General features: G+C 36.4%; 1 long non-coding RNA gene across 1 annotated transcript in view; it reads left to right on the top strand.

The window, feature by feature from the left end:
- Positions 1-2,904: 2,904 nt before the first annotated feature.
- LOC105535376 overlaps positions 2,905-16,087 on the top strand; it is a 149,814-nt gene continuing 136,631 nt past the window's right edge. The window contains exon 1 of the long non-coding RNA XR_001005420.1: positions 2,905-3,037. This is a non-coding gene — a long non-coding RNA (uncharacterized LOC105535376). The remainder of the gene's footprint in view (positions 3,038-16,087) is intronic.

Consider the following 16,087-nt stretch of genomic DNA (forward strand, 5'->3'; position numbering starts at 1 on the left):
GATACATGAACTTTGACTATTTTCTTTCTTCACTTTAAACCTCTACCCTACAGTACAGTGGTCTAGGTTACTATTGGTCTTCACTTAAGACAGACCTCCTCCTTCTGGCACAAGAATGAGGCTATTTGCATAACTCTGAAGGTTGAACTGTATAGTCAACATAGATTAAGTTCATGTTTGTATACAAGGCGCTAAGGTAATGTGGAGATGATGGAGATGTGGTAATGATGGAGATGGTGGAACTCCTTGTACTACCCTTCCCTGGTTCCTTCCTTCAGACTCATTTCTCTTTCTGATCCACCTTTCAGGCACTCCTGTGCTCCCACATATTCTCTTTGTTGTTCTTTGCTTCTATTAGCTTAAGTCAATTATCTTTCACTCTAGGTTTACAAGTGAGTCTTGCCATGGTTGTCATACTCAGGGTGCTCATGTTTCAGCAATTCTTTGTAGCACTTTTGAAAAAAGATGAGTGTTTTATAAACTGTTAATAGATATTCTAAGAGGGATCTATGGTCAAACATGTTTGGCAAAGCTACATTCTACATCTCTCTATGTACATATTTTACTATTAAAGGGACTAAAACATATCTCAAACAAATTTAAGCAACAGCAGAAAGAATAGTTAGGTAATTTCTTGGCTCAGGCAACTGGGAAATCCAGAGATAGAGCTGCCCTCAGGTACTTAGCCAAGAGCCCAAGGAATGTCATGAGGTCTTCTTTCTGTCTCTTCACTGACATCCTACCACAAAATGTTTTAGCTGTGCTTGTGTCTGTGAATTTTGTAATTTTCTTGTGTTGATGACTTTCTATCATTCAATGGCATGTTGGTGGCCATGAGGCAGAGAGAAGAGTGTATCACAGCAGTATTAAGGCTAACATCATCTTAGTTTAGTGACCTCCTAGATGAAATAGTCTTTTCAACCAGAAAAATGCATGCAAAATCTCAGGCTCTTACTTGCCTAATTTGGATTGTAGTCTAAACCTGGTATGTGGTCTCATAGCCAGCATAACTGGGGTATTATGATTTGCCAGGATTTGGTTCCAAGGCTGTGTCTTGTGACCAGGGCATCAGCTTATTATGACTGGAAAGTTCACGAAGATCTGATAGAAAAAGGGAAAACTCATCAGGAGAAAGAGGCTATTCTTGACAGAAGTGGGAAAAGGGATGCTGTGCACATAAAAACAACAAATGTCTCTAAATACTTTTGCATATTGGAATTACCTGGGGAGATTTAAAAATTACTAACATACAAGTTGACCCCCAGTGATTTTGATTTAATTTATCTAGGGTATGGCCCGGGCAATCAGGTCTTTAAAAGTTCCCCAGATGATTCTAATGTGCAGTAATTGCTGAACACCCATTGTCTGGTTGCTTTTCAGGTCATTATTTTACACACAACCAAAGATTAATCCTTCTAAATCTCAGTCCTCTGGTCTAAACAAACCTCTGACTTTGAATGAATGCATTCAGGACCACTGAAATTTGATTTCAACTTCCCTTTCCAATCTCATTCCACTACTATTTTATTTATGCCTTGTGCTCCAGCAAATGTGGCATGCTTACTGGTGTCCAAGTATCTGTAAAACACCTGTAGTTTCCTATGGATAATTTTACATTTTTTTTCAAGTTAGAACAGAGCACTCCAACAGAATTTTTTTTGTTTTTTGTTTTTTTGCAATGATGAAAACGTTCTACACTGTGCAATTTGGTAGCCATTAGCTACATGTGGCTACTGAGCACTTGAAATGGGCTCAATAATATGACTGAATTTTTACTTTTATTTCAGCTCAAGTTAAATAGTCACATGTGGTTAATGGTAACTTTAACAGAACAGGCAGAATGTCTTATTCTGTGCATCTCAATCAACATTCTGTAAAAATGTTCAAGGTTCATGGTGTGTAACCCACTGTCCTGAAGATTTCCTGGATGTTTCCAGCTAAGGGACTCCTTTTCTTGTTAATTACTCAGGACTTTTGTTTTTTTTTTTTTTTTTGAGATGGAGTCTTGCTCTGTCACCAGGCTGGAGTGCAGTGGCCTGATCTCGGCTCACTGCAAGCTCCACCTCCCGGGTTCACGCCATTCTCCTGCCTCAGCCTCCCAAGTGGAGTAGCTGGGATTACAGGCACCCGCCACCGCGCCCATCTAAAGTTTTTTTTTTTTATTTTTTTTCGGTATTTTTACTAGAGACGGTGATTCACTGTGTTAGCCAGGATGGTCTTGATCTCCTGACTTTGTGATCCGCCTGCCTCAGCCTCCCAAAGTGCTGGGATTACAGGTGTGAGCCACCGTGCCCGGCCAATTACTGAGGATTTTAATTGGACCATAAACGTGACACTTATCTATACTGCCTCATTGCTTTTCCTATTATTGCCCTTGTCTCCAGCCTTGCATCCCCAAATGTTAGAAATTTCCTGCAATGAGGAACTTATTTGAGGGCTGTGTTTAATAAAATCTCAATAAGCATTTGTCAAATAAAAGCAGGCAAAATTGTACCAAGCATAAATGTGTACATACTTATGCACTGTAGATGTACAAAGACACATACATTACTGGACAACAGATACATACACATAGAGGTTCATATGTTCAAAAGTGTTGCTGGTTAGATAGGACGGCACATGTCGTGGCTGTGTGAGAGAAACTGGGTCAGTAGAATAGATAGGAGAGGATGACTAATCTGTGAAATGACCACAGGGTGCTTGCCTAATTTATTTGGCTGGGAGGTAAAAATAATTGTGGCGATCAGAAGTACAAATGATTTTTATTAAAGTAAATGAGGAGGTGTGACCACTCAGAATATACTCTAAATTCACAGTTCAGGAAAAATTCTGAAATCCGTCCTGATAAAATGGTTACGAATTCGACCTGACTCACACTTTTTTCCAGAATGAATTTATAAAATGATGAACTCTCACTTCCTAAATTTTCTGCAGATGCCACTGTTGCTGGAGAAATGTCACTGCTAGAGAATAGAAGACTATTATTCCAAAGGGTATTTGAGACTGACTGAATCAGGTCTGGAATATTATTGAAATGGTAAGATAAACTCAAGTACTTTCTGGGAAGAGAAAAATCCTTTTTAGAAAACATGGTCCCTTCTGAATTATGGGCAAATGTCATCGACTTGTTTTCAATGAAACTTTATCTACTAACAGCGAGGAGATGGGACAAAGCTCTGAGCTCCCCGCCCCTGGGAGTCCTGCAGCTGAGGTTTCTTTCCCTTGAGATCCTGGGTAATGGAAACAGCTGAAGTTAGAGGTCATTAACATTTTGAGAACACCGCAAACTGACAGTGTGTTATGTTATGACATTTCATCCCAAGACATTTAATCTCTTTTAATTAGTGTTTATGTTGGTAATACTTCACAGTTATTTCCTTTTGCATAAAAATGGAACACTTGGGCATGTCATTAACATAAGACTGATTTGCTTATTATCCATAGTAATTGTTTCTAGATCTTTTTCTCCTTTCCTTCCTCCTTTCTGCGTTCTCTTCATTGATTTTGACCTTTGCTTTCATTTATGCTAGTTTTGAAAACATTTCCCATTTTTTCCTTTGTTGATATTCGACCTAGCCAGTTCGTTGGTTGGGGTTCTCATACCATATTCTTAGTAAACTTTAAGTGTATGGTTTGGAAGAGAGCCCATCTCACCTCTCTGAAAATGCTCATGGCACCCTTGTTGTTGGTTAGAAACAACTTCTTCTCTGAACGATGTTCCATGGATGACTCAGCTGCATAAAACTTCCCTCTCCCCTGCTTTCCTCCTCTCCTTGGCTTAGGATATTATTGTAAGCTTCTGGCACCTGCCTTCCTCCTTCCATTTATCTTTCCTTCTTATGTGCCAGGTACAGTACTTTGTCTTCCTTTAAAGTTACTTAAGCTTTTCTTGCCCCAAAAACCTCTTCATTAAATCCAGAAATGATGAGTGTTGATTATTTTTACTAGAGAAATTATACATTCCTTTGCATAAAAAAGTAGATGCATATTTTATTCCATGAACTAGTAAAAATTCCATGCAATTTTCTTTACTTTTAAATAAATGAACATAATTTTTGTTATAAATCTTTATTTTGCCATGTGATTAAAACCTAATCTCAGTTTAGGCAGAGTTTCTCAGCCTTGACACTATTGAGATTTGGGGCTGGGTAATTCTTTCGGAAACTGTGTATTATAGAATATTTAGGAGCATCCCTGACCCATGTCTGCCAGATACCAGGAGCACCTCCCAGCTGTAACAACCAGACACATCTTCAGAGATTGCCAAATATCTGCTGAGAGGCAAAATGGTTCCCTGTTGAGAACGGCTAGTCTAGTGGGGCTCCCCTCCCTTTCTCTGGGTTTGTCTATAATGGAAGGCAAGGACTTAGGGAAAGAGGGAGGCCGGTCCTTGAAATCATTCTGCATCCACACAGATGCATCTACAGCATCCCATTCCTACTGTGACCATGAGCCCCTGGTGCCTTTACCTTGATCCGACTGAGGGCTCTCGGAGTAGCTGCCTCTACTCTTCTCTCAGGCATAAGGGAACCTCCTGTTCCTGGTAGGGCTACAAGGTACACTGGTAAGTAGCCTTAGGCCTGTCTGTAGTGCTGTTCTAGGGAGCCAGGCTGAGGGACAGGAATACTGGGATTTTGCTGGCTCCAGACTGTCCCTTGGGGATAGGGGCCCAGTTTGGTCTGGTCTTGAATTCCTAATTCTCTGTGGACTTTCTAACAGAACACCCAACTCAGGAGCCTGACATCACATAAGCACTCTTTCTGCTGTGACTTTCCTTGTTCCTTGCAGGTCCGCCGCCCTTGTGTAGTTTGAGGACAAGGAAGCCTGGAGTTTCATCTGGTTTTCCAAATATAATGTTTTATGCCCTAAAAGTTACGTATTTCATAGTTGTGCTTTTGACACCAACCTAGTATTTTTCTCTGCTTTTCTGCTGCATTCCTTCCTTGAGGCAATGAATTCTGGCAAGCAATGTGTGGAGAAAAGGATACAAAAAAATAAGAGAAAAAAGTTTTGGTTGAAATCAAGTTTATAACATCCTTACCCTATTTTTAAAATTTGAGATTCTTGTGCCTCTTTTTAAAAAATGAGTTTCTTCTCATATGTATATTCTGTGTAATATTTTTCTTGTGGTTTTAGATACAGAAACTGTTTCTCTGTGAAATCATTCTCTTAACTTTATTCATATAAATTCTTTATTTTGATGTGATTAAATCAATTAATTGATGTTTTTGGAGTTTTAACAAGTTCTTCCCTTACTCTAGGGCACATTACCTTCCATCTTTATAGTTTTCCTTGATTTATTTCTTTAATATATCTGAATTCCATCCTTTTATGTGGTAATAGGTGTGAATTTTTCTCCATAATGAGCAATTTTGCTATCATAATTTACGGAACCATCTGATTTGCGTGCCATCTTTATTACATATTAAATTCTGAGATACAAATCTGTCTCACAGAAATCCTGGTCTGTAGGTCAGTTTTGTTGCTTTTTGCATCAATATCATACTGTTTCTTAGCACAATAAACTTGTAGCTATCCTTAATAGCTGTTAGGCTAAATTTTTTATCTCCTTTGCTTATCATGTTGATATTATCTATAATTATAATTCAAGGTTGCTTTTAAACAAATAAATACAGACTATCTGTTAGACTACACACCAGTATTTTGGTGGGGTAAATAAACAGAAATGAAAGCAGTAGGAAGTATTGAGCCTATTGCATTCTGGGCCACAGCATAAACATTGAGTAGAAATCACTATTAGACTGGGAGGAGAAACTCCAATTTTGGGGCTACAAGGATTAAGCTGCATGACTAAGAAAGCATTCACCTCTAGAAATTTTAAAATTGAAAACCATAACAAATGAATGTAAAACTTAACTAAAGTGTTGCATAGTGTAATAGAAGCATCTAAATGGAGAATTCATTAATTGTAATATAGATCTGGAAAATTTTTATGGAATGCAGAAGGCAGAGGCCAAAGTTGGAAAATAAGAGGGGTTGATAAACATAGAAATTGAAATAATGGCAAATAGGTATCTAATCAGTATTCTAGAAGGAGAAATTTATAAAGTATACATAAATCAATAATAATAATAATGCCCAACTTGTAGAATAGAAACAACACAACAAAGAGCTAAATGTTTGGGAAACAATAGCAGCGAACAGTGAGGGAATGAATGGGATTACCTTAGAAGGTTCTTTTGTTCTTGGGCTGCGGGTAAGTATACTGATCACAGTTAGACTTTGCTAAGTATGCATATTAAAATTTCAAGGATAATCACAAAGAAAAACTGAATGTTTATATTCCAAAATTATAAAAAAATAAAAAGAAAACTGGGGGAAAGACCCCAATCAATCTAGAACAAGGCAATTATAGAACAATTCTTTCTTTCTTTCTTTCTTTCTTTTTTAATAGACTGAGTCTGTCTCTGTTGCCAGGCTGGAGTGCAGTGGTGTGATCTCGGCTCACTGCAATCTCTGCCTTTCAGGTTCAAGTTATTCTCCTGCCTCTGCCTTCTGAGTACCTAGGATTACAGGAATGTGCTGCCATACCCAGCTAATTTTTATATTTTTAGTAGAGACCAGGTTTCACCATGTTGGCCAGGATGGTCTTGATCTCCTGACCTTGTGATCCACCCACCTCGGCCTCCCAAGGTGTTGGGATTACAGGCGTGAGCCACTGTGCCCGGCCAAAACAATTCTAACTGGAGGGTCAATAAACTGACAAAGTCTCAGCATTTTAGATTTTTACATAAGCAAACCAATGCACAATGTAAGCAGTACGACAAAACTAGAGACTTTACCTATCAGAAGCCACTGACTAACCTCTACCTAGGTATTTTCCACTCTTAGCCATCAAATAGATTCTCTTTGCCTTCCTTCCATGTCAGCCTGTCAAAGCCTGCTGCCCATGCTACTGCAGCTGAGCTCTCTGAACCCCTTCTGGTTCTGAGTGCTACCCCGTGCATGAATCATCTGCTACTCAAATAAACTGTGTTAAATGTATTTTCTCTAAAGTTTTTCTTTCTAATTTAATGAGAAAAAAAATCACAAAAATTGATACAAAGAGAAAATACAAAATAAAGCAATAAGAAGAAATCCAAATAATTAGGAAACACTATGAATTGGCATAGGTTGTTTTTAGACATACCTAATACAAAAGCACACAATGAAAAAGGAGAAAACTGACAAGGCTATTGTAATGAACTCTATAAGTTTGCCTCTTATTAACCTAAAAAGCTAGCAATTTCATATTGTTCTAATGTGACAGTATAAGACAACATAGACCTTAAGACCTTAAGACAGAAACATTTGAGATAAAGAGTATAATTATATATTAATGTAACTTGGAATCCAATGGGAGAATATAGTACTTCTTAAGAATATAATAGCAGAGATTAAAAGCATATGAAGCAAAAAATTGACAAAATTACAGGGAAAAACAGAAATATCCAGGATCATAGTGGGAGATTTTAACACCACTCCCTGTCATTGATAATTGAACAATGCAAGTATATGAAAGATTTGAATAATACAAAAGAAAAATAATCTAGCAGACATGCAAAATATTTTTCTGTTGGAAAATAGACATGGTTTTCAAAACCACAAAGAACATTTTTGGAAATAAATCATCTTTAAAACCATAAATCAAGCATCAGTAAATATCAGGGGACCTGTATGATAGAGATAGAGGTTTTTCACCATAGAGCAAGTCAGTCTCAACAAATTTTAATAAATCAGAATTATACAAACTATATTTCTGACCACAACACAGTTAATTAAGAAATCAGTAATTACAGAATAATTTTCAAAAATCCCACACTGTTAGAAATTAAAAATAATCTTTGAATAATCAATGTTAAAAGTTTGAAAGAGAACTATTGAACAAACTCAAAATAGAGGATAGCATATAATACAGACAGGAGTATAAGTCAATGAAAAAGGAAACATCTCTTAGAATTAATAAAAGCAAAAACTGCTTCTTTGGAAAGAAAAAATGAAATCATCCAAGCATTGACATGATTGATGTGCAAAAAAAAAAAAAGACTTAGATAAACAGTATGAAATATAAAAAAGAGATCTCATTAGAGACAAAACAGAGTTAAAAGATAATTGAGAACACTGAAAATCTTTAAACTCAAAATTAAAACTGTAGGTGGAATAGACAAACCTAGGAGGAAAATGTAAAACTGATTCAAGAAGAAATAGAAATCTTGAATAGATTTATAACCATAAAATAAATGGAATTAATAATTAAAAATCTTCCCAAAAAGAAAATGCAAGGTCAAGATGATTTCTGAGTGACATCTATAAAACAAATAAGAATACATACCAGCAATAATATATAAATTATTCCAGAGCCTCGTAAAAAGAAGGGCACACTTTCACCACATTTTCTAAAGCTAGACAAATGGTAACAAGAAGTCCAAATAAAGACAATGCAAGAAGGATGATTATAGGCAAGCTCCATAACATGCACAGAATCATAAATGCAGCATTACCACATAAAATCCAACAGCGCGTTTAGAAAGATAAGGTATCACTTTTAATTTGTATATGCATCCCAGTCATGCAAATGTATTTTAACATTAGGTAATATAGGTAATATATTAACAGATTAAGGGGAAAATGATTAATATTTACAGCAAAACATTTGATAAAATTCATTCATAATAAAAAAAATCCTGAAATTTTGGAATAGAAGGCATCCTTTGTAAGGATCCTGACAAAAGGATCTATCAAAAATCTATGGTAAGCATTTATATTCAATAATGAAATACTAAAATGAGGAATGAGACAATTGAGCACCATCACTGCTTCTATTTATCATTGTTCTTTACATTGTAAGTTGTGGATTTGAGAAGGAAATCTAATCTAAAATGACTGAAAAGGAAAAAGCAAAACTATCATTACTTTTGTACATAGTAAACCCAAAAGGATATACAGGCAAATTATTAGAAATAATGCAAGTTTATAAGGTTCTTGGATGTAAGATGAATATCTAAAAGTAACAATAGTGTTTAAAAATCAATTAAAGAGATAACATTCAGCCTTACACAATTAACATATATACGAATAAATCAAAGATGTGCAAACTCTATTGAAAAAATTTAAACCTTATTAAAAGACATTAAAGACCGTGTGTGTGTGTATGTGTATGTGTGTGTGTAAATGAACACATAAACATATAACATCTTCGTGGTTTGTAATCAAAGTAATAAAGATGACAACACTGATCTGTAGATTAACCTGATCTATATATTAATCAAAACACCTGTTGTATTTCCCATGAAACTGTCTGAAGCTAAAATTTTATAGAACAGTGAATATCCAAGTAAAGGGAAATTACTCTTGAAGAAGATTACAGTGTGAGAATTTGGTTTACCTGATGCCAAGATTTCCTATAAAGCTGTGTTAACTCAGTGTTGGAATGACACAGAGATGGACACATAGACCAATAGAAGAGAAGAGAGCCCACAGAGAGACCTACACATGTATGAAAACTTGATACATAACAATTGCCACACTAGATCCACGAGGAAAAGATCGACTATCTAATAATCTTTTAGAACAAGATCAGCACATTTATTCCTAACTGATCAGATAGTAAAAGTTTTTGAATTTGTGGGCCATATGGTCACAACTCTCAGGTCTATTCTTGGAATGCAAAGGTGGCATAGATATTATGTAAAAGAATGGATGTGGCTGTGTTTCCATACACTGTATTTACAAATGTGAGCTGCAGTTTGCTTATTGCTGTTTTAGAAGGCAATACAAGAGAATATCTGTAATCTCAGCATAGCGAAAGCAAGAAAACAGCTCACAGCTGAAAAATAAAACATTGATAAATTCAACATTAAAACTCTATTTTTCAAAAGATTTCATCAAGAAAACTACAAAGCCCCAAACTAAGATATTTGCAACAGAGAAATAAATTAAGAATTAGTATTTAGAATATATAAAGAAGTCCTATGAAGTAAAAAGAAAATTCAAATAAGAATCCAATAAAAAATTGAGCAAAGTATATAAACAGGTATTTCACAGAAGGGGAAACACAATGGACATTAATTACATAAAACAACAATAAACTTCATTATGGTAGTGCAATTTAAAAGTGCAATTAGTTATTATTACACATTTGCTCTACTGATACACAAAATCTTACCATGCGTAGTGATGGCAAGTATGGGAATCAAAGGAACTCTTAAATGTTGCCAGAGAGAGTGTACACAAGGTATAATAATACTTTTAAAAATAAGTTGGCAGTATTTTGTAAGGTTGAAAATGCATGACCGGGCATGGTGGCTCACGCCTGTAATCCCAGCACTTTGGGAGGCCGAGGTGGGTGGATCATCTGAGGTCAGGAATTCAAGACCAGCCTGACCAACATGGAGAAACCCCGTCTCTACCAAAAATACAAAATTAGCCAGGCGTGGTGGCGCATGCCTATAATCGCAGCTACTCGGGAGGCTGAGGCAGGAGAATTGCTTGAACTTGGGAGACAGGTTGAGGTGAGCTGAGATTGTGCCATTGCACTCCAGTCTGGGCAACAAGAGCAAAACTCTGGCTCAAAAAAGGGGAAAAAAAAAGAAAATTCATGAACCCCATAACTGAGCAATTCTATTCCTGCATGTGCTATATATTATAAAGAAATACCTGCTCTTGTATCTAAAGATAGGTACAGGAATATTGTATCAGCATCATATTAGCAACAAACTGGTAATAACACAATGTTCTTAGAAAAATTGATGAATATATTATAGAATATTCATATAATGGAACATCTATTCAGCAGTGAAGATGAACTACAGCTATGTGAATCAACATGGGTGAATATTAAAAAGTAATATTAAGTAAAAAAAGCAAAACACAAGAATATAAGATATAAATTTTATAAATTTCAAAAATAAGCAAAACTGAAAATATATTGAAAGAAATGTAAAGATGTGTTTAAAAATGAAAACTCAGGCTGGTGGGTCCTACTGATGAAGAGTGAGGAAGGAGGAAAGGATGATGAGTAGCACTGATACTTAGTTTTTTGCTTTATTTTTATATTCATAACTTGCATATATTTTATACATTCTTTTTGCATATCAAATACTCCAAAATATAAAATTCTGAAACACAAATCTTTCATCTCCATTAAATTGACAAAAATTTGTCCACATGTGCTATTTTTTTCTTTTATTTCTTTTTTAAAGATAGAGTTTCTTGCTGTCACTTAGGCTGGAGTACAGTGGCATGGTCATAGCTCACTGCAGCCTTGACCTCCCAGGCTCGAGTGATCCTCCCACTTCAGCCTCCTGAGTAGCTAGGAATACAGGTACATGCCACCACATCCAGCTGATTTAAAAAAAACTTTTTTTTGTAGAGACAAGGTTTGTCTGTGTTGCCCAGGCTGGTCTTGAACTCCTGGGTTCAAGCAATCCTCTCGCCTCAGTCTCCCAAAGTGTTGGGATTACAGACATAAGCCACTGTGCCCAGTCTGTTTTTCCAATATTCGAAGATAATTTTTCTCGAAAATCACTTTCTATCCCCCTTTCCCCACCTTGTTCATTACTATGCTTATATTCATCCAAATTGTATTGTTTTTATATTGTTACTTTAATTTTTTTAACTGTTTACTCCACTTGATGGTAAGGTCCCCCTGAAATGATTTTTCAGTTAATGCCATCATATCCATTTTCTACACTTCTTAGCTCTGCACTATATATCCAGAGTCCAAAGCCTATATCACCTTGGTCTCCTTGCTCTCATATTTCTCTCTGGGTTGGCCAATGGAAAGTTCTGGTTGGAGAATGGAATGAGAGAGGAGAGAGACATTGGGATGTATCTCCCCTCAGTGTTCTTGTCTTTTTTATTCCTCATGACTTCCAGGCAGCTCTTGCACCACATCTGAAAGTCTTATTGGGTTCTGTACCATGTACCGCTTGCCACTTCAACATTGGGCATGGTAGTAGCTTCTCACTGTTGCTGGTCTTGGGGTCTCTCAATTTCCCCTGTTTATTTCCTAAATGTTTTCTACCATATATAAGTAGCTCTTTCATCAAAACCATTAAATTTATAGCATCTGGGGTAAATTTTTATTCTTGCCAGAATCTTGTTATCTTCTTGGTCTGTTGTATTCATTGCTGTTTCCTCAACATCTAGAATAATACCTAACAGAGTAGGAACTTAAAAAAAGGGACAAATCAATGAACTCATGGTCACTAGCCAATTACCACATGATTTTGACCCAGCAGCAGCAACCGATTAGGTCAAATTAAGGTTGGGAAATTGATGATGCTCTACCTCCTGGCTAGCAATAGCCCAAGATGGTCTGGCATAAGAGCTTGGCCAAAGCTAAACAATAGTGACTAACACACCAAATTCTCTTCCTTGGAGAATTTCAATGCAAAATACATATGTATATGTTCCAGTTAATAGTGAAGGGTGAAGGCTGATGTTGAAAACGATGCAGAAGACAGATATCAAAGACTTTAAGATGGCATTCGTCATGAGAGGCTATAAATATCTAGAGGCTGCCAGTACATTCAAGTTCAAAGTACAGACGTCGTGACTAAGCAGAAACTAAACAATATCCAGCAGTAGAGACTCAGAGAGGAACTGAATCATCATATTGGCAAGAGCCTGCCTAACTAGAGAATGACAGGTTAATGTTGTTAGTAAAATGACTTTGGACCCTAAATCATCTTTCCTCTCCTTTGACATCGAGACTATACCTCTTACAAGATTAGCAAGGATTCTCCTTGTTTTCTTTTCTCATTTTTTTTTGTAACAAACTCCTCATTATTTCATGTTCCAGCAAATATAAAAAGCTAATGGAAAACCAAAGCTTCTGTCTTCCTGTGTGGTATTTTTTTTCTACCATATCACTAATACTGAGATATCAATCAAATTGTAATCTTATTTATGATTTTTTCTTATTCTAGCTTAGTTTAGAGGAAGTTATAAAACCCATTATTTCATGGCTGGACCATACAATGATTGCTGCCCAATTTTGTTCTTTTCTTTCACATTATGTGTGAGTTTTGGAAAACACTGACAGCAACCAGAAGGTAATCCACAGGGCAAGCTCAAATTTGCCAAAACCCCATTGTATGTATGTTTACAGGTGATCTAAATTGTAAGTGGGAAAATAGAAACATACAAATATCTGGGATGACAGTAAGGAGGATGACAAAAAAAGATTAGTAATTTCATTCTTCCTGATATCCCAAATTTTGAGCAGAATTGCTCTGAGAACAGAATCTCAGGAGGAATGTCAGCTTGGCAGGGGAACAAGACAGAATAAAATGATAACTCGTGAAGCAGGGACAGAAAGGATAGCAGCAGCTTCAGGGCTGTGCAAAGGGCAGCCTGGCACAGGAATGCATTCTTTGAGACAGGTTCATAAATGGTTGATTAGTATGAGAGGAATGCAGGGGTATCATTTGTCTGGATTGTCCCAAGGCCCTTGACAGAATGTTTTCCCAAAGACTCTTATACAAAAAGTGAATTCAAATTACTTTGAAAATTGGCTGATGAGTCCAAAGCAAAGAAAAAAAAAAAAGATAAATTGCAAATGTAGCCAGCTCTAGCAAAGTACCTGAAAATGACAAAGGAACTGATGCCAATTTTAAGTCTTAAATTTTCAAAAGTTACCTGAAAGTAGTTTATTAAAAAAAATGCGGTGACTCAGACTTACTGTATATTCAATACTGAGTTAGGTACCCTGAGTGCAGTGGCTATATATGCTGAGCCAAAATGAAGAATACTTTTATGTCGCTTCTGGATGCAAGAGGTAGGAACAAGCATGAGTGATTCTTAGAAACAGAATGTCAACATCCCAGGAATATTACCTGTGAGCTTTCATCCTTTAACAGATAGCTATGCGTAAGAGGAGTCCGTTTACTAGAGGTAAGTTGGGAGAACTTCTATTGTTTTGTAATTATAATTACATTATTAACAAATAATATAAAAATAATTAATGTGGTCTGAAAGAGTAAATACAACATATTCTGAAGAGCCCCCAATATTTAGGCTACAGAGGACTTGACACTCTGGATCACATCCTGATCTTAACTTCAGGGGATGACTATGACTTTCAGATGAAGAACAGCAGCCATTATGTCTGTGAATCAAGATCATTTGTATGCCACTCATTTAAGATTAGGTTGACTTTTTAAAATGGTAAACTGAAGATGGTTTCTGGTGCAAATGGATTAAGTGTAAAATTCAAAGAGACTTGTGAAATTCACAATGATTTACACTTTGATGCGAATGGTGTTAATGAAAATAACTTTAGCATTATAGCACATTTAAAGGTTTTCAGGAACATTATCTCATTTGAGTCTTGCACCCCTATGAGCTCAGTACTGTATGTATAGTCATTACCCTAGTTTCAAAGATGAGGAAAGTGAGGCCCCAAGAGATTAAGTGATTTTTCTAAGGTTTTACAATATTAATAGATAACTGTAACTCAAATCACATTATTCTACATTTTGTATTTCCTTATCGTAGCTTGTCATATAATAAAGAATCTTGAGCAGGAAAGCTCAGTGGGGAGCCAAGCAATGAGTTATTGTTAGATTTTTTTCCCTTAACTCCATTGCTGCATGTTTACTACACTAAAAATGCATTTATGTCAGTATAGGTTTGTCTTTTCTACCAGACTGAGCTGCAGGAAAACAGAGATCAGCTACTTTTTGAATGCCAGCCCTCCTTATCTAGTGCGAGTCTGCTGACATGTTAATTTGGCTGAGCTGAATTCTAAGACATGAAATTTTATGCATTTTAAGATAAGAATATATTCTAGAAGCATGCTGTATTATTTCTAAACAAAATCTGTTATTTTGTGATAATGGAAGGAAGAAAACTTGGAGATTGAAAAGGGAGAATACATCTTTATAAGAGAATGATTTATATTCCTTTGCTTATATATCCAGTAATGGGATTGCTGGGTCGAATGATATTTCTGCCTCTAGGTCTTTGAGAAATTGCCACGCTGTCTTCCACAATGGTTGAACTAATTTACATTCCCACCAATAGCGTAAAAGTGTTCCTTTTTCCCTACAACCTCGCCAGACTCTGTTGTTTTTTGACTTTTTAAATAAATGTTTTATATTATACTTTAAGTTCTAGGGTACATGTGCACAACATGCAGGTTTGTTACATAGGTATACATGTGCCATGTTGGTTTGCTGCACCCATTAACTCATCATTTACATTAGGTATTTCTCCTAATGCTATCCCTCCCCCTCCCCCTCCCCCAACCCCACAACAGGCCCCAGGGTATGACTTTCCCTGCCCTGTGTCCAAGTGTTCTCATTGTTCAGTTCCCACCTATGAGTAAGAACATGCGGTGTTTGGTTTCCTGTCCTTGTGATAGTTTGCTCAGAATGATGGTTTCTAACTTTATCCATGTCCCTGCAAAGGACATGAACTCATCCTGTTTTATGGCTGCACAGCATTCCATGGTGTATATGTGCCACATTTTCTTAATCCAGTCTATCATTGATGGACACGTGGGTTGGTTCCAACTCTTTGCTATTGTGAATGGTGCTACAATAAACATATGTGTGCATGTGTCTTTATAGTAGCATTATTTATAATCCTTTGGGTATATACCCAGTAATGGGATCGCTGGGCCAAATGTATTTCTAGTTCTAGATCCTTGAGGAATCGCCACACTGTCTTCCACAATGGTTGAACTAGTTTACACTCCCACCAACAGTGTAAAAGTTCCCATTTCTTCACATCCTCTCCAGCATCTGTTGTTTCCTGACTTTTTAATGATCACTATTCTAACTGGTGTGAGATGGTATCTCATTGTGGTTTTGATTTACATTTCTCTGATGGCCAGTGATGATGAGCATTTTTTCATGTGTCTATTGGCTGCATAAATGTCTTCTTTTGAGAAGTCTCTGTTCATATCCTTTGCCCACTTTTTGATGGGGTTGTTTTTTTCTTGTAAATTTGTTTAAGTTCTTTGTAGATTCTGGATATTAGCCCTTTGTCAGATAAGTAGATTGCAAAAATGTTCTCCCATTCTGTAGGTTGCCTGTTCACTCTGATGGTAGTTTCTTTTGCTGTGCAGAAGCTCTTT

Source organism: Mandrillus leucophaeus, unplaced genomic scaffold (genome assembly GCF_000951045.1).
Source record: "Mandrillus leucophaeus isolate KB7577 unplaced genomic scaffold, Mleu.le_1.0 Scaffold1451, whole genome shotgun sequence".
In the NCBI taxonomy this organism is placed as follows: domain Eukaryota; kingdom Metazoa; phylum Chordata; class Mammalia; order Primates; family Cercopithecidae; genus Mandrillus; species Mandrillus leucophaeus.